The 20,080-nt window shown below is 42.7% G+C and overlaps 1 pseudogene; it reads right to left on the reverse strand.

Annotated features, from left to right (window-relative positions):
• Nucleotides 1-11,876: 11,876 nt before the first annotated feature.
• The window catches only part of LOC119791753, an 88,419-nt pseudogene continuing 80,215 nt past the window's right edge, over nucleotides 11,877-20,080 (reverse strand).

Genomic DNA, 20,080 nt, shown 5'->3' on the forward strand with positions numbered 1-20,080 from the left:
GGGTATCATCAGCATAACAGTGAAAATGAATCCCATGCTGTCTAATAATTCTACCAATTGGGAGCATATATAAAGTAAAGAGAATTGGTCCTAGCACTGATCCCTGTGGTACTCCACAAGTAACCTTTGAGCGTGTTGAAGATCTATCATTAACATGAACAAACTGAATCTATCAGATAGATAAGATTTAAACCAGTCTAGTGCTGTTCCTTTAATTCCAACAAAATATTCAAGTCTTTCTAAAAGAATATTATGATCAACTGTATCAAATGCAGCACTGAGATCCAACAGGACGAGCACAGATACAAGTCCATTATCTGAGGCCATGAGAATATCATTAGTGACTTTTCTCTTCAGAAAGGTTTTCTTCACGTGCACAAGCAATTCACAAGATGTGACAAGGAACGGCCAGGGTCCATTAAAAGGTTCTTGGAGAATTGCAAGAAAAACACCTTCTGGCTCTCATAGATGAAGCGCGTCCATATTTGGGTTGGGCAAGTTCAGGGTTGAAGGTGGAGAGATGAAGGTTTCTGAGAAGGGTTATAAGCTGATAATGCCAATTGGGGGGTTAAAGGTTACAGTTGGGGAGTTGGAGCTTCAGGAAGTATTTTTTCAGTGTGATGGTTTGGTTGAAGGAAGGTTTCTTCGGGTTTAGCTGTGGTCAGTTTTCTGAGTGAGGTGCAGCCTTTTTAGAGCCTCTGAAGACCTTTAGGATTCTTTTTCTGAAAGATTTCTTTTTGGGTTTTTCTTGAAAATTGTCGCCATTTGCCACTGCTGCCTCTCATTGTGCAGGAGCCTGGATTTTTCCTGGATCCAGAGCTGTCTTTGGTTCTCCAGGTCTTGCTGAACTTTGACCAAAGCAGCCTGAGATTTTTCCTTCTCCCACTGCAGGCGCTGCTCCGCCAAAGCTCTCTCCATTTGGACCAAAACAGCTTGTAGTCTGGACGTTGCCTCATTTTTCTGGGCAAAGCGATCCTGAGCCTCTTTTGCTTGGCTTTTCTCTTTAATCAGGGTTTCTTCCAGCTGTTCAGCCCTTTTGATGGCATCTTGCAGGTCCTTGTTTCTCTTGCTCAGCTCATGATTCAGAGCAGCGACCTGTTCTTCATGGGTGACCTTCTGCGACTTCAGTTGATATTTCAGCTGTTCCACCTCAGAAGGATCATGTTTACTGGTCAGGAGGCAGCATTTTTCCTGCTCCCACTGCTGTCTTTGTTCCTCCAAATATGTCTCCATCTTGGCCAGAGCAGCTTGTAATCTAGATGTTTCTTCCATCTGCTTGGCCAAACAGATCTCAGCCTCCTTTGTTTTGTTCCTCTCAGTGATCAGAAATACTTTGAGCTGGTCGGCCTTTCTGATGGCATCTCGGCGGTCTTTGTTTGTCTTAATGCGCTCATCATACAGAACATTAACCTCATCTTCATGATCTGTTTGCTGCATTTCTATTTTCTGAGTCAGCTTCATCACTTCTTCTCTTAATGAGGCGTTTTCCTGCTGAAGTGCTGAGATCTTCTCGTCTTTGGAGCCTAAGATGGCATTAAACTCCAACTCTGACACCATTATAGTGCTGCTGGTTTTATCAGCAGTGTGTCCTTCAGCAGCTGTCTTACTTTGAAGAAGCTGTAAAATTGGATGTTTTCCTTCGTCTTCAGCCTTTGGGTGAGACGTTGTTTTCAGTTGTTGTTGAACATAAAGTTCGTCAGAGAAATGACTGATTGGATTCATCTTTTCTCTTCAGAAAGGTTTTCTTTACGTGCACAGGCGATTCACAAGATGTGTTCACGACAAGGCCTTTGTAAGAAAGGACTCCAGAATCAAATGACCTCAATGTATAGACCCGCCTACCTATGATGTCACAAAGATTAAAGAACACCAGATATGATGTCATCAGAGCTATAAATAGCGTCATGTTGCCTGGCAACAAAAAGTTCCGCCCATGTGCACCTGGATCCTAAGAAGTAAACATGAGGTGAATTTGAATCCCTTTTTTTATTTAATTGAAAACTATCTTCAACAACAAAAAACATTTTTTAATCCAAAACTATATTTTATTTTTTTTTATTTATTTATTTGAATAGGGACAATGCACATTAATGAACATCAGTATAAAAACATATGTAAATATGCCGGATTATAGCTACAAAGCTAGTTTCTATCCGTAGTCCCTAGGCAGGCAAATACATAAGAAAGAACATATAACTTACAATACAAGCATCACAAGGAAATGTTAAGAGTTTAGTGGTTACATGACTTGTTTGTTTTCATCTGTAGTTTGAGTTGAGCTCTAAGGCTGATCAGTGTAGGGCTCTCCCGTATGTTCAGAGCAAGACTGTTCCAGATGTTAGTAGCTCTCACAGAGAGTGTTCTGACCAAAAATTTGCGATCAGAATGTATCATCCCATGCAAAGCTCAGTGGTTGAATTTCAACCCCAGTCATGCCAGGCTGTAACAGATGCATCCAGTTTGATGTTGAATTCCAGGCAACGTTTTGCAGCTCTGGATGTGGCAGCATGTGCCACATGTAGACCAGGCTGCTGCTTCTTTTTTCCTGACCACTGATCTAGTAGAGATCCAACCAGTCCTCCACATGGTGTCCAAGTACTGCAATAACTTGGACTTGGTGACTATGGCTGAAACTGACCTGCATGTGTTACACCCCTGTAAAAGGGAATAATGAAAAAACCGACATGGACACGGAGTTACTTCTGTCGTTTCCAATGCCGTAATGGACGAGCAGAAGTACCGCGCTTCCCCTGTTTCAGCCCAGGCTCGACCAATCGAGACAAGATCAACAAATAAACGCCTGAAACATAAAATCTGAAAAGGCATCACACTCCAAGTGCTGGATACAACCATGCTAGAAACGTGACATTAAACAAAATGCTTTTTAAATGTTTTTAACGGGTGCTTGCTTTTTTTACTGCATCATTCAGTGTCTTTTGAGTTACAAGACCAAAATAATCGATCACAGATCTCCAGATCACTTATGCTAAAAGCATCAAATATAAAGGAATTTTGCTAAATGATTATACAAAAATATGATTTTGCTCACATTTTCTTTCTCTATTATAACCATTACACATGCAGCCTGTAGTACAGAAAGCCGTGGTGTAGAGCTCTGAGTATATTCCCAAGATTTTCATTAGGTTTTTTTACTGGAAATTCAGCTGGATCTCAATCTCTATGTAATGTCAGACTGGATAAAAATGAGTATGGTAAGAATTACAATACTTAGCTGGCTTAGTATCGCAACAGACCTGGTTCAGAACCAGAACCCGTACGTGGAAAACCTCTCAAAGGTTCTAGATCTCCTTTTTGAAACCTTCCAAAGTCAACTACCGGACATATATATATGATGAAATATCATCTTTACTTCTACAGAGCATCTTTTCCTCACATCTGACATCATTCACCATCTCTGGTGATTAGGCTCTTCTTTAGGAAAGCCTAACAAACTCTGAGAACTCAGCAGAAAACAAATTTGTACATATAAGCCAAAGAAAAAATCCAACAGTTTCTGTATCTGGTTAGATTAGCTGCTACAAGAGCCACTTATTTTAAATTTGAGGAGAATTAACCAAAGCCTTCCTCACATCACTGCTGCTGATGGGAGAATATTGGGCCTGTGTTTTAACCGGGCAGGCACAGCATGGTAAAGGTAGGTGCCTACTGGAGGGGGTGGACTGTGAAGCTATCACCGTCCTATAATGACCCAAACCTCCAACATTAAGAGAAGTGCAGGATAATGAAAAGGATGAATTACCTTTAGATTTGATTCCCAGCAGATGTATGATTTAAATGACAAAAAAGGGTTTTTAAACTCCTCCAACGTGTTTGTAAATCTACAGCTAAGACAACTTTCCACCAAACCAGTTTAAATCTTCAACTGGAGCCAAGTTGGAACCAGTTCTGTTTTTACCAGGGGCACGTGAGGGGCAATAAAACAGCTAATTTGTTGTTCCTCCTCTAGAACAAACCCAATAAAACAGAAGTGGCAGCAGCTATACTCTCAACTGTAACGTCCTAACCCATTTTAATTGTTAATGTTTTGATTACTAACGACATAAATATAGTAATGGATCCGTGGGGGCTCGACCCCCTGATTAACCCATGAGACCCCCTAAAAGCCTCAAAAGCAAAATTTAAAGGGGTCTTAAATTGTGTCAAAAAAATTTAAAATATTTTTTGTCACTAATGGTAACTAAAATGTTTTTAAGCTCAACATGCCCAGTATTTATAATTCAAACCCTTTATTCAAAAATATGTTCTGTTTTTTGCCAAGTTGAGCCAGCCAATACTGTTTGTCTGCAAATTAGCCATGTGCTTTTCCACAGTTAATAACACGGCCAAGCACGGAACAGATTGCACGAAGACAGCAGGTCTTCACTCCTATTTGTGGACCTCCTCTGGACAAATTCAACCCAGTTTAATTCATCAGAAACTGGATTAAAGCAGGACATATGCGTGTGTGTGCGAAAGAGAGAGACAGACAGAGAGACAGAGAGAGATAGACAGACAGTCTTTGTGCGTGTGTTTTCATAGACTGACTGTCTGTTCAGGCTCAGGCCTCAAAAAAAAAAAATCACCCGGGACAAACTGTCTCCTACACTACTATTATTACTATATTTATTCACTGTTCTTTTGCACTGTTACTGTTACAAATGCTATATCTTACATAATTGGTAATAATAATAATAATAATTTTTCTGCTGCCATTACCATCTGCCTTTTTGCACTAGCAGAAGTATTGTATATTTTATATTATTGTACATTTTATATTTTATTATGAAATTGAATATTTAAATTTTAATATTAGGAACTGATCTTATCTGTTGTGCCTGTGCACTTTATCTGTTTCACTGTTGGTGAATGAGAAACGTCCTCCCCAGTCCTTGTATGTCTGGTGAATGTGAAGAATTGACATTAAAGCTGACTTTGACTTTGCAATGTTATAGGCCTACTTCATATTGAGAAAATTTACATCGGTATTGCGCAACAATTGGGAGACGGAGACCCCCCAAATATTGACAGGTATTTCTCACACTGATTAAAGACAAAGTAAAACTGTTCAGCCTTATTTGTGTATATTATGTAAAACCATAAATGATTCATTTAGACAGCATACATGTATTTATACTCAGCACAGGAAATAATTCCTGCCTGTGGTCATCAATCTCTACAACGCCTCCCTCAAGTGATTCAGACACACCCCCTCTGAAATTGACATTTATTCATTCTTTGCACTGTTTTTGCACGTCACTATCACTTTATTTGGATCTATAGTTATACATATGCATATATATACATATATATAGTTATATATGTATGTATTTATATTTATATTATTTTGTGTGGTTTGTTGTATATATATATATATATATATATATATATATATATATATATACATAAAAATGTTTGTATATCTGGAGCATGTAACAAAAGTAATTGTAAATGTTCTGGCTCTACTATTTGTTTCTACTGCCTAAATTGCTTTTTTTTAAAGTTTGAAACAGGGTAGGATCATGGAGGAACCATCAGATTACCATATTTCTTTGTGAACTTAATAAGAACTTGAGCGAGCACTCGACTAAACGAGCTAAGCAGTATCTCAGGCCTCTTATAATAAAATTGCCAGTCAGTCAGTTAATCCTGGTCAGCACATTATATAAAGGTGTTCTAAAAACATCATTTCAGACTGAGGTTATAAAAGCTGTTTAGTGTTCACCCATCACCAGCTGTTGTTTAGAAATTATATCTTTTATGTAATCCTGTGTTGGGTTCATAAATATAGGTTTGCAAAAGAAGAACTGAAATATACAGTAATGGATACAATTTCTGCAGAAGGAGAGACAGTTGAAACCCAGACTCAAACACACTGTCTCCCACTGGACCTCCTCCGCAGAGCGTTTTATTAACAGAACATGACACATGGTTACAAACAGAGTATTGTTCTGACAGAACAATTGATCAGTTCATGAAGACAGGATGCTGCACTAGAATGACAAGGCAGGATGGTCTCTTGACTGAATCACAAGACACAGTGGAGCATCCCCTTGCACAAATGTTTCATAAGCACACATTCATTTTATAATCATCATTGAATAAACCTAACATCCTGTCAGCTAGTTTGCAAGGAGCACCCACACACTCTTTGACTAAAGCATTGCACACAATTTAAACACCCTGCAATAAAACGAGAAAAACAGGTGGGATCTGGGTAGATAAAGTGCTTAAGATATTATAAAGATATTCAGAAAGATGGTGGTTTATATTAGAAGAGATAATTTGGTAATTATTAAGCTATAGAGCTATATAATAGTAATAGAATAATACATCATTCCTGAAGATGTACAGAAGGAGAGATAAACTTTAAATAGAATTCTGTCAACCATTTAGGGAAAAGGGAAAAATCTGTTAGATCTACAAAGGATGCACATAAAAAATATCTTCACTCAAAGCAAAATTGAATGACTCCAAAAGTATTAGTCAAACAGAGAAAAACAGAATAACAGACTTGGCTGCAAAGCACCCAAACGTGGTACCACTGGAACAGCTATCAGCTACAGAAGCTAATCAGAGCAACAAGCACCTTCCAGGTGATTCATTCATTGCTCATTCATTGCTCTGATTCATTGACAATTCAATTCAAGAATTTATTGTCATTGTCAAAAAAAGGCAACGAAATTGTGTTTGGGGTACAATACTTAGTAGCAGCACGTTCCAAGTAAAGTGCACAAGAGGTAAAAGTGACACCAGTGCTTGACCCCCCCAGCCCCCCCTCCATCCCACTTAAAGTGCAGCAAAGATTATTAAGTGCCATAATGCTTGCCCCCCCAACACACACACACACACACACACACACACACACACACACACACACACACACACACACACACACACACACACACACACACACACACAGGATAAATACACCGCTCCCCAACCAGACTATAATAAGGGAGCCCTAATGAATAAGGCAAAACATTCAGAATTTAGGCAGTCCGTTCCTCAAAAGTCCTGTGAGTTCAAAAGTCTTATGGCCTGGTGGTATAGGCTGTTGGCCAGTCATTTGGTCCAGCTCTAAAGGGACCTGTACCTTTTACCTGAGGGTAGAAGTTGGAACAAGTGATGGGCAGGATGGTGGTTGTCACGCATGATGTTCTGCATTCTGCGTAGACAGCGTGTAGTGTAGATGGAACTAATCTCTGGGAGAGGCATTCCAGTGATTTTCCCTGCTGTTTTCACCACACGCTGAAGTGCCTGCTGGTCTGCTTTGGAGGAGCTAGAGAACCACACTAGGAACCCATAAGTCAGAACACTGCTGATGGCACAGTTGTAAAAGTTCACCAGCAGTGGCCTGGGGATGTGGTAGCTCCTCAGCTTGCTCAGGTAGAAAAGGCGCTGCTGGGCCCTCCCAACAGCAGAGGCGATGTGAGTGCCCCAAGACAGGTCCTCCACCAAGGTCACCCCTAGGAATTTAAAAGTACTGACCCTCTCCACCACCTCTGAACTGATGGAGAGGGGTTCGTGCTTTTTAGGCTGTTTTTTCCTAAAGTCCACAATCATTTCCTTGGTCTTTTTGGTGTTAAGAGCAAGGTTGTTGCTGTCACACCATGATGCCAGATGTTGCACCTCTGCCCTGTAGTCCCTCTCATCATTGTTGGTGATGAGGCCCAGGACGGTGGTATCGTCAGCGAATTTGACGATCAGGTTGGAGGGAGAAGAGGCAGAGCAGTCATGTGTGAACAGGGTGTAGAGCAGAGGGCTTAAAACACACCCCTGGGGCACACCGGTGTTTATGGAAAGAGTGGAGGAGATGTTGTTACCCACTCTGTCCCTCTGTGTACGATTGGTGAGGAAGTCCACAGTCCAGTTGCACAGGGTGGTGTTAAGTCCCAGTTGGTGAAGTTTGTGGCGGAGTTTGTAGGGCCGAATGGTGTTGAATGCTGAACTGTAGTCCACAAAGAGGAGGCGAGCATAGGTGTTTTGGTGCTCCAGATGCTCCAGCAGTGTGTGGAGCACGATGGCGATGGTGTCCTCTGTGGAGCGGTTTTCCCTGTAGGCAAACTGGTGTGAGTCGTGTGATGGTGGAGTTGCGGCTTTGATGTGCTTTATGACCAGTCTCTCCATGCACTTGGTGGGGATGGGAGTGAGTGCCACAGGCCTGTAGTCGTTAAGGCCTGTGACATGGGACTGTTTGGGAAGGGGGACTATTGTGGCGGCTTTGAAGCAGGCTGGTACCCATGAGGTGGACAGCGAGATGTTGTAGATGGAGGTGAGGACGTCTGTGAGTTCCGCAGCACAGTCTTTGAGCACCCGGCCCGGTACACCATCCGGCCCGGGCGCTTTCCTGATGTTGATGCGGCGGAGAGCGCACCTCACCTCGTGGGAGAGGGGGGAGGGCAAGGTCGGTGTTCTCCTTGTCGAAGCGGGCATAAAAGACATTTAAATCCTCCGCCAGGGTGGGACTGTTGGCTGGGGTAGATGGTGTTTTCTTTTTGTAGTCAGTTATGGCCCTGATGCCCTCCCACACCTGCCTGGGATTAGCCGTGTCTTCAAATCTGGCTTCGATGCGCCTCCTGTGATGTTGTTTGGCAGACTTGATGCCCCTCCTCAGTGCAGTCCTGGCCCTGCTGTATGCCTCATGGTCACCAAACCTAAAAGCACAATTCCTAGCTCTGAGGAGCTGCTGTACTCCGTGTGTCATCCAAGGTGGAGTGTTAGGATACACACGGCTTTGTTTCCAAGTTGTAACATTGTCCAAACAGAAGCAGATGTAGTCTAGAACAGAGGTGGTGTAATTGTCCAGTATAATTACACCATTGTCCCGCGTTACTGTGCCCTGCTCTCTGAAAACATCCCAGTCTGTGTGGTGGAAACAGTCCTGTAGCATAGGAACAGCGCTCTCTGGCCATATTCTTACAGTTCGGACGGTGGTCTCAGCACTCTTGATTTTGGGTGTGTACTGTGGGTGCAGCAGGAGGGAGAGGTGGTCTGACAGACCCAGGTGAGCTAATGCCTGGGCTCTGTAAGCATCTGCTACATTAGTATACAACTGATCCAGAGTTCTATCTCCTCTGGTAGCACATTTGACATTTCGGTGGAATTTATGCAGAACAGATTTTAAGAGTGCATGATTGAAGTCCCCAGCTGCGATAAAAACACTGTCTGGGTGTGCTACCAGGCAGTTGTTGATGCTACTGTATACTTGTGCTAGTGCTACCTTAGAGTTAGCGTCTGGTGGAATGTAAACAGCACATATGTAAACAGCACTGAACTCACGAGGAAGGTAGAACGGTCGGCACATAAGCAATAAAAGTTCTGCGTCTGGACTACACAGCTTATCCACCACCGTATTATTGGTGCACCAGGAGTTCGAGATGTAGATGGAGAGGCCGCCACCGGTTTTCTTACCCAAGTCCACTGTCCTGTCGGCTCGGTAGACGCTGCCGTCCGCCAACTCGATAGCAGCATCGGGAGTGGAGCTGTCTAGCCAGGTCTCGGAGAAGATCATGCAGCAGCAGTTGTTCAAGGCTTTCAGTGTGGACAGTTGCAGTCTGATCTCGTCCATCTTATTCCTGATTGACCGCGCATTAGAAAGGAAGATGGTAGGAAGCGGTAGTCTGAAGGGCTTAGCTTTTAGCCTCGCCCAGACGCCCGCCCGCTTGCCTCTCTTCTGCCCCCACTCACAGCGCTTCCTCCTCCGGCTCGCTACTGCGGGTGTCCCGGTTGGTGGTTTGATGATCTCCGGAGGGATGGTATAGTGTCCGATCGGCAGGTACTGTGCACCGCGATTAAGTTGTAATAGTTCGGTCCGGCTGTAATGTAGTGCAAGAGTGCTATAACTGTGCGTTATAATAAAGACTACCACCAAAAATACATAAAAGCTACTAAAAAGTTTAGCATCCCGGGCCGCTGCGACTCTGCGCGCCGCCATCTTGTATGTATCAGATATGAATCTACTTCATTCACATCAAGCATAGTTTTTTTCCCCTCCTGTTTACTAAATTCCAATAATTTACACAAAAACAGGTTAAAATGTTCAGTGCTCAGATCTTAGCTGTTCCCAGAGCAGATCCAAGCACTTGCCAAAGCTCCCAATAAGCAGAGGTGTCAAGTAACAAAGTACAAATACTTCGTTACTGTACTTAAGTACACTTTTTAGCTATCTATACTTTACTCCATTACTTATTTTTCTTTCTACTTCTGACTTCTACTCATTACATTTTAACACAAGTATCTTTAGTTTCTATTCCTTACATTGTTTAAACAAAGGTAACTTGTTACTCTTAGCTTCGGTTTAATGTTTATAAATATTTCACGTCATGTGCGCCATCCAATGCAGATCATTGGCGCATCCACATCTAGTGAAAACTAGTGTAATTGGATGAGTCATATAACGCAAACACTCATTGGTTAGCCAAAGGAAATCATCAGAAGCAAGCAGGTGTTCTTCAGACTGCAAACGTGAATTGTCTATGCCATGCTGCAATGTCGGATTCAGAAAAAGATGTTGAAATGTCTGAAAGGTCGGACACAGGCGAGAGCGAATCAGGAGATGGAGACGGAGACCAACAAGACCTCCCTCATCCTTGGCCCTACAGTATCTCCTAGAGTTTTTTGGAATAGTCAAAAAATTGAGCTTTCAGTTCATATAGTGGCATCTGGCTGGGTTTTTTAAAGGAATAGTACACCCAAAACATGATTAGCCTTCATTTTCTACTCACCCCCATGCTGAACAACACTCTGGAGTACTTTTTTGATATCTCAAATGCATCTGGAGATCTGGGAGGCTTCTTGCTGTCTGCTGACATTCAAATAATGGAGGTACACAAAAAACGTGTCAATATTCCTCCATACTGCTCGTCCAATGTATTCCAAGTGTCCTGAGTGGGTAGCATCCAGAATTTACTCGAAACGAAGTCATTTAGAATGTTTTTAGAGCATAAACAGTAGTGTATAGGATTTCCTGAAAGCGCGCACATGCGCGATCACGACGCTACGGAAGCCGGCAGACCAAACCAGCGCATTCAGCTCGGCAAAGAACTCATCCTCTTCCTCAACACTGAAGTCCTCAGACATTTTTCTTTCGTTGTTTCTTTCTTTGCACAGGTAAACAGCACATTTCTTCTTCTACGCTTGCATTATTGGCAGAGCAGACGCTGAATGTGCACTTTCATCTGGTTTGGTCTAAATAACAAATGGGTGTACTTTTGACACCACTGCCAATAAGACAAACAATATCTAAACGACAATGCTGACATTCTGCCTATGAATTTAAGATGACAAATAGAAAAAAATCCTTGATTTATCTTCATTAGCACATAAAGCAGACCAGGAGACTTTTCTGCATTCATTTATTATTTGTAGTAACAGCTACAGCAACCACATTATTTTTTTAAGCTTCTCATTAGAGCTCCTGTATTTGTACATCTGAAGTGAACCCCAAAGTGAACCCATGAATAAATTTTTGGGAGAAAAATCCCCTTAAACTACATAAAATAGTTACTGTAAACAGGAAGCTACAATCTCTGTCACTTTGAGGGTTTTGAGATTCAAATTATTTTATCCTTACCAGATTATAAAGTTATTCAGCTGTAACATTAAGTGCAGAAATTCTAACCAATCTGCCAATTAGTTTTTTGTCAAATAAACCCTTGTATAAAAAAAATGTCTGAGGTCAAAAGTTTTAAATAAAAAGAAGTGCAGTACTTCTAGGCTAAGAATCAATTGAGATGTTTTCGGTTTCCAGATTATAAAGTTATTTAGTTCTAACATTAGGTGCAGAAATTCACACCACAATGTCATTTTTCATCAGCTTAGAAGTATGGAAAACCCTTGCATTAAAAAAAACATTCTGAGCTCATACATAGATTTCAATTTTAAAGTAGTTGACTACTTCTCAATTAAAAGTCTTGGTTTCTGATCACAAGTAATCTTAGAATGGAGGATGGGATGGATAATGTAATGTTCGTGATGCTCCAGTCCGTTGCAATATACAAAATAACTGGCCTTCAGCTCTCAACATGTCTCATAGTTGCTTAAGAAAACATAAGCCTCAATTTACTCATCTGTCTAAAATCTGACCCACATATATGCTGAAAAAAATGGATCAGGGTTCCTCTATTGAAGTCCGGGCGTAATTTGTCCTCCACTCTTTAGATGTGTCTGCTTCCAAGCGCCTGAATCAAATGGCTGAATTGTCTCCTCAGTGTGTCGTCACGACTCCTCCTGAATAGAGTTAAGAATAAGAACACTTAGACTAAACCGCAATTCTTTTTGTTAAAAGGGAGTTTTACCTCTCCACTGTTGCTGCATCATCATACATTCAGTTTATTTCTATAGTGCCCATTAACGACACATATCATCCCAAGGCACTTTACAGAGACAATTCCACCAGATCATACAGTCAGATTGGTTCAAAGTTTTCTATCTAAGGAAACCCAGTTGATTGCATCCAGTCATTGACTCGAAAGCAATCCCTCACGCCAAGCATGCTTGTAGCGACAGTAGAGAGGAAAACTCCATTTGAACAGAAAGAAACCTCCAGTAGAACCAGGCTCAGTGTGAACGGCCATCTGCTGAGGCCGACTCGGGTTCAAGGAGACAGAAGCAGACATAAAGAAGAAGTTTAACTTTTGTTTTTGTAGTTCTTTTCCAGAATGCTTTAGTACCAGCAGACAATAAAAATGACAAGACTTTCTGAAGTTTGAATGCATTGTGTAATGCTGTTGGTAGAGGTAAAGGCTGACTAGATTCTGCATAGCAGTCTGGATGTTCTTTCCTACTCTGGAAAGTGTTCTTACTGTTGACCCTGCAAAGTGTGCAGTAATAGGAGTAATATACAGGAGGTAGAAGCTAAATTTAAAGGAGTCAGATTCTCCAGAGTCCTGCTATTTGACAGAGAGACACAGAAGAGGTCTTCTAAGAGGTAGAAGACACCAGACCTGGTGAAACAGAACTAAGAAATGCTGATATGGATGGGGAAATACAAAAGAAGATCCTGGTACAAGCTTTGAATTAAGCCTTCTCCTTACTGTGGACAAGTGATTTTCTTATTACATCCATAAAGGAATAAAGTCTTCAGCGTTAACAGTATCCTTTCACTTAGGGCCAGTCCCCTAAAAATATCACCATACTGAACTGCATTAATTTGCTTTTTTAAATGTATGTTTTTACCTTTGTCAGATCAAGATTATATCTCCACAGTAGAGTCTGTAAATCCATTCTTGTCCTCATTTATCAGCACAGGCTTAGCAGTTTGTGTATGCCATACTAAGACCTGTCGGTAAGAAGAAAGACATTAACGAGCAGAAAGCTAGTCAAAATAATGCAGAAAATTGAGTTTGCAGACAACACTTTATATCTCATATCTAGCAAAAATGAGAACCACTATAGATCTGATTCAGTGGGGTTCCAGGAAAAACAGTTTTTGTACACCAGCAGGACCAAAGAGGTTATATGGTGGATTACTGGGAAACAGGGAAGGCATGGAGTGGGTGGACAGCATGAAATTGCTGGATTTAAAATCCTCTTTCTCACATCCATCCATCCATCCATCCATCTTCTTCCGCTTATACGGGGTCGGGTCGCGGGGGCAGCAGCTTTAGTAGGGAGGCCCAGACGTCAATCTCCCCAGCCTCTTGGGGCAGCTCTTCCCGGGGAATCCCAAGGCGCTCCAAGGCCAGCCGAGAAACATAGTCCCTCCAGCGTGTCTTGGGTCTCCCCATGGGCCTCCTCCCAGTGGGACATGCCTGTAACACCTCACCAGGGAGACGTCCAGGAGGCATCCTAATCAGATATCTGAGCCACCTCAACTGGCTCCTCTCGATGTGGAGGAGCAGTGGCTCTACTCTGAGTCCTTCCCGAATGATTGAGCTCCTCACCCTATCTCTAAAGGAGAGCCCAGACACATTACGGAGAAAACTCATTTCAGCCGCTTGTATCCGGGATCTCATTCTTTCGGTCATGACCCAAAGCTCATGACCATAGATGAGGGTAGGAATGTAGATCGACCGGTAAATGGAGAGCTTTGCTTTTTGGCTCAGCTCTCTCTTCACCACCTCAGAGTGGTACAGGGCCCGCTTCACAGCAGACGCCGCACCAATCCGCCTGTCGATCTCCCACTCCATCTTCCCCTCATTCGTTAACAAGACCCAAAGATACTTAAACTCCTCCACTAGGGGCAGTACATCCTCCCAACCCGGAGAAGGCACTCTACTCTTTTCCGGCTCAAGAACATGGTCTCAGATTTGGAGGCACTGATCCCCATCCCAGCCGCTTCACACTTGGCTGCAAACATCTCTAGTGAGAGCTGTAGATCATGCCCTGATGAAGCCAACAGAACCACATCATCTGCAAATAACACAGATGGAATCCTAAGGCCACCAAAGTAGATCCCCTCAACTCCTTGGCTGCGCCTAGAAATTCTGTCCATAAAAGTTATGAACGGAATCGGTGACAAAGGGCAACCTTCACCCCTCACCGGAAACGAGTCCGACTTATTGCTGGCAATGCGGACCAGGCTCTGACACCAGTCATACAGAGACCATACTCCATACTCCCGGACTACCCCCCACAGGACCCCCCGAGGGACACGGTCGAATGCCTTCTCCAGATCCACAAAACACATGTAGACTGGTTTGGCAAACTCCCATGCACCCTCCAGAATCTTGCTGAGGGTATAGAGCTGATCCAGTGTTCCACGGCCAGGACGAAAACCACCCTGCTCCTCCTGAATCCGAGATTCAACTATCTGACAGACCCTCCTTTCCAGAACCCCGGAATAGACCTTACCAGGGAGGCTTAAGAGTGTGATTCCTCTGTAGTAGGAACACACCCTCCAGTCCCTTTTTTTAAATAGAGGGACCACCACCCCAGTCTGCCAGTCCAGGGGAACTGCCCCTGATGTCCACTCAATGTTGCAGAGCCGTGTTAACCAACACAGCCCAACAACATCCAGAGCCTTAAGGTACTCAAGGCGAATCTCATCCACCCCTGGAGCCCTGCCACCGAGGAGCTTTTTAACCACCTCAGGGCCGCAGACCGGTACTGGTCCGTCAGTCATTTGGTACCGGGCTGCACAGAAAAAAGTATATATATATATATATATATATATATATATAGTACAAGATCAATAGAGGCCAGGGTCTACCACACCAGGCAGGACCCCCGATGCAGACTGTGCAAAGATGCCTCTGAAACAATACAGCACATAACAGCAGGGTGTAAAATGCAGGCAGGAAGTGCATACATGGAACGCCACAACCAGGTAGCTGTCATAGTGTACAGGAACATCTGCCATGAGTATGGGCTGGAAGTCCCAAGGTCAAAATGGAAGACACCTCCTAAGGTAGTTGAGAATGACCGAGCTAAGATCCTATGGGACTTCAAGATCCAGACTGACAAACAGGTGATGGCTAACCAACCAGACATCGTGTTGATGGACAAACAGCAGAAGAAGGCAGTAGTGATAGATGTGGCAATCCCAAGCGACAGCAACATCAAGAAGAAAGAACACGAGAAGCTTGAGAAATACCAAGGACTGAAGGAGGAGCTAGAAAAGATGTGGAAAGTGAGAGCAGCAGTGGTGCCAGTGGTAATTGGAGCACTGGGGGCTGTGACCCCCAAACTGGGAGAGTGACTACAGCAGATTCCAGGTAAAACATCAGAGGTCTCTGTCCAGAAGAGCGCAGTCCTAGGAACAGCTAAGATACTGCACAGAACCCTCAAACTCCCAGGCCTCTGGTAGAGGACCTGAGCTTGAGGATGACACATACCACCCCACGAGGGGTGAGAAAACAGTCGTATATAATTTATCGACGATCAGAGTCTGAGTGATGTTTTATTTTGAAAAATATAAAAACTTGCGGTATTCTCTCCCAATTACATCAGTCGGTGTATCTGTGCCTCTTGACACAGGTTAATTCAGTTCAAGAATCATCCTATCTATAACATCCTATCTTTGTGAAGCGGGATTTTCTGTGGTTACAGCGACCAAAACAAAGCTACGGAGCAGACTGGACATCAGGAGCACACTTCGTCTGTCATCGTCTCCGACGCCTAGATGGGACCGGCTTATTGTTTTATTTTTATGCTGTTTGTATTTGATTTTATGCCAGTTGTATCATTTTACTTGATCGTATTTACCCCCCCTGGCCAGTCCGTGAAAATATTGTCTGACATATAGCGGTCCGTGGTGCAAAAAAGGTTGGGGACCGCTGACCTCTGTGACTTCAGCAACAGAGATGGATGGACCCAAGCCGGAGCCCCCTTGCTCTGCTTCCTCAATGGAAGACATGTTGGTGGGATTAAAGAGGTCTTCGAAGTACTCCGCCCACCGACATATGACGTCCCGAGTCGAGGTCAGCAGCACACCACCCCCACGATAAATAGTGTTGGTACTGCACTGCTTCCCCCTCTTGAGATGCCGGACCAGAATCACTTCGAAGCCCACGCGCTGGTTTTTGCCTCAGCGACCAGCCGAGCCACCTGCCGCTTTGACTGCCTGTACATATCAGCTGCATCTGGAGTCCCCTTCTTCACCTTGACAGCTTCCCTCACCGCTGGTGTCCACCAGCATGTTCGAGGGTTGCCGCAGCTACATGCACTGACAACCTTGCAGCCACAGCTCCGACTAGCCGCCTCAATAATACATGGTCCACTCAGACTCAATGTCCCCCACCTCCCTCGGAACTTTTTCAAAGCTCTGCCAGAGATGGGAGTTAAAGCTCCTTCTCACGGGGGACTCTGACAGACATTCCCAGCAAACCCTCACAATACATTTGGGCCTACCAGGTCTGACCAGCATCCTCCCTGACTATCGGAGCCAAGTCACCACCAGGTAGTGGTCGGTGGAGAGCTCTGCCCCTCTCTTCACCCGAGTGTCCAAGACATGCGGCCGCAGGTCAGATGAAACAACAACAAAGTTGATCACTGAACTATGGCCTAGGGTGTCCTGGTGCCAAGAGCACATATGGACACCCTTATACTTGAACATGGTGTTTGTTATGAACAATCCATGACGAGCACAAAAGTCCAACAACAGAACATCACTCGAGTTCAGGTCAGGTGAGCCATTCCTTCCAACCACGCCAGGTCTCACTGTCATTGCCCATGTGACCGTTGAAGTCCCCCAGAAGATTAAGGGAGTCCCCAGGAGGGGCACTCTCCAGTACCCCCTTTAAAGACTCCAAAAAGGGTGGGTAATCTGAACTGCTGTTTGGCACATAAGCACAAACAACAGTCAGAACCTGTCCCCCCCATACGTATGCAGAGGGAGGCAACCCTCTCGTTCACTGGGTTGAACCCCAACGTACAGGCACCAAGATGAGGGGCAACAAGAATGCCCACTCCTGCTTGGCGCCTCTCACCAGGGGCAACTCCAGAGTGGAAGAATGTCCAGCCCCTCTTAGATTTGTGGTGTTTCTAGTGGTTTTTAGTCTCTCAACAAATCTATGCGGTGGCTCAGGTGCTCAATTATTAACACGTTTATTAAATAACTAAACAGAAAAGCTATTCTGAAAGCTTTCAAATCTCATTAGTTTGTATCTCCTTAGAATAAAGTAAAGATTGTGGTGGATTTGTGCTTTATTCATCATTTTTACTGCTCCATTGTACAAAGAACCGAAGAGCTTGCCAATGCTGTCATGCAATATATGTGAAAGAATGCATGTATGGCATGCATACAAATAAAGAAAACTATTTCTTTACTCAGTCAGTAACTTATGCACCTTGCAAAATTTATTGTTTTAATAAAATAATGTACTATTTCTTTGATTCAGCAAGTATTTAACCCTTTGTGTTATGGAAAGATCCTCTAGATACAAGAGAAAACTCAGTTTTTTATGAAAATAGCCCCTTTTCTATTGATATTCAGTTGATCAATATTTTCCTTTAAAGTAGTTGTGATGAAATCCTTCTTATTATCTATTTTAGATCAGTCTCAATGAATCACTAGATGCTGTCTCTCCTCAGTAGTTGTGAAACCTCGGGATTAAAATGATAATTTGCATAGTTTTGCTTTAAGTTTCACAGGCACTAACTTTGTACCCGGCAGAAACACACCTTTAAGATGCATTTAGGTGGGTATTATGTAAAGCCTCGAGGCTTCTGCCTGATATATGTAAAGGAAAGCTCTATGTTTACATCTTTGAGCTTTCTCTCACCGATTCTTTCCTGAGAAGAGATCCCTTGGATCAAACACTTTAAATAACACTTTATAAGGTTTATGTATTAAATTACTATGAGACATGACAACCGATTTTGCAGAAATTGTAATCTTACTCAGAGCAGAGAAAATGCTTAGGGTTAGAGATGGCAGCGCTTACCATCAGGCTTGATTGCCACATCATCACATCTTAAATCATTACATCATAACCATTTGTACATGAGGAGACTTCATTGGCTACAGCCATATCAGAATAGTATAGTGTTCTTAGATCAAGGACAACCTGAATACACAGTTACAGAGCTATCTGTTAAAGGAGAAGTCCGGTCATATTCAGAATACAAACTTCTGAAAGTACTTTAAATCTAAAATTATTACATGATGTTCAATAAATGATAAGTGTTTTTAATTAAGAGTCATTTTCAATTTAATGTGCTTTACTGGAGTGGAGGCATCCATGTTTATCAAATAACACTACTGCCACCTACTGATTTGAGACGTCACGGTGCGGTATCGGCTGTTTATCAAATTCCAGTGCTGTATCTGGTGTTTGTCACAACGCGTTATTATCCAATACATCTTGAGAACATTCTTCTTCCAAATGTTGGCTACATGTTACGTGTTTTTTCTCAGGCCATAAGTCTGATGGCAAATCCTCCCTCTTCAAGTTGGCAATCCAACAACGAACCCGTCCGTGGAGGATCAGGAATCAGAAAGGTGGAATAACTCTTTTTTTTTTCACTTTTACCCGGTGTATTCCAACATCCAGCTGCCATACACGTGGGCATTGTCAGTTTCACTATAGCTCTGGTGAATTTCAATGGTGAAGTCCTCTGGAAATCTTCAATAATTGTTGTTGATTGCAGATGTGTCTAGTAGTTCCCATTGATTTTGCTTGTAAAGCGGAGAGAATGGCGCTAGGCTTACTGCACCGTGACGTCACTGCCGGAAGATGTCAGGAGTGAGGTGTTACTATATTTGGGCAAAAATGGCCGGGTTTTTATTTTCTTAAAGGTTAATGGTAAATTCATTAAATTACCACGAAAATATTAGTTTTAGGTATAGACAATGATCCATTGATTATTCCTCGCTGACTGGAATTTTCCTTTAAGAGAAATCCACTCTGTCTGAATGCTTCTATTTTATTCCCAAATCTTTGTTACATACATAATGAAGATTTTTACTTTTTATTCTGACAGAAGAGCTGTCTTAATTAGATAAAGTCCTCGGGGAAAACATTATTCTTGACACTTAGCAGGCCGGTAATATTAGGGTTTACCAAACTCATACATGAATTACAAAGATAATCCTAACATATATAAACAAAATGACTTAAATTTTATGTCATCATTACAACCAAATGAAAAAATAAAACCCCTTAAAGAAAAATCACATAAATTCCAGATACAGCTCTACGAGAGGGGATTAGGGCCAGAATTAGGAATTTAATCTCAGAATTATGACTTTTTGCTCAGAATTTTAACTTCAATTTCAGAATTCTTTGTTTCCAGAGTTCTGACTTTAATCTCAGAATTCTGTCTGAATCCTGACAGCTAACAAACATGTTAGCATAAAGCTAAAAGACGTCTAAAAGACGTCTGGTGTTTGGGGCGAAGCTTCAGTATGTACTAGTGAGCACTGTTGGGGCCATAATCTGGAAGTGGAAAGAATCTCATTTTACCCTAAACCAACCAAGTGCTCCACGCAAGATTTCTGACAGAAGAGTTTAAAGAATTATCAGAAGAGATGTTCAAGTGCCAAAGACCACTTGCGGAGAGCTTCAGAAAGACCTGGAATTAGCAGATACAATTGTTTCAATTCTGGGAATTTCAATGGGAACCTTTCCTGTTGTCAACCTGCTTTACCAAAATGTACGCTATTTAATTTCCTTCCACATCAACATGTGCTGAAACC

This window comes from Cyprinodon tularosa, unplaced genomic scaffold, assembly GCF_016077235.1.
Source record: "Cyprinodon tularosa strain WSP-4 unplaced genomic scaffold, ASM1607723v1 ctg1105, whole genome shotgun sequence".
Lineage (NCBI taxonomy): Eukaryota > Metazoa > Chordata > Actinopteri > Cyprinodontiformes > Cyprinodontidae > Cyprinodon > Cyprinodon tularosa.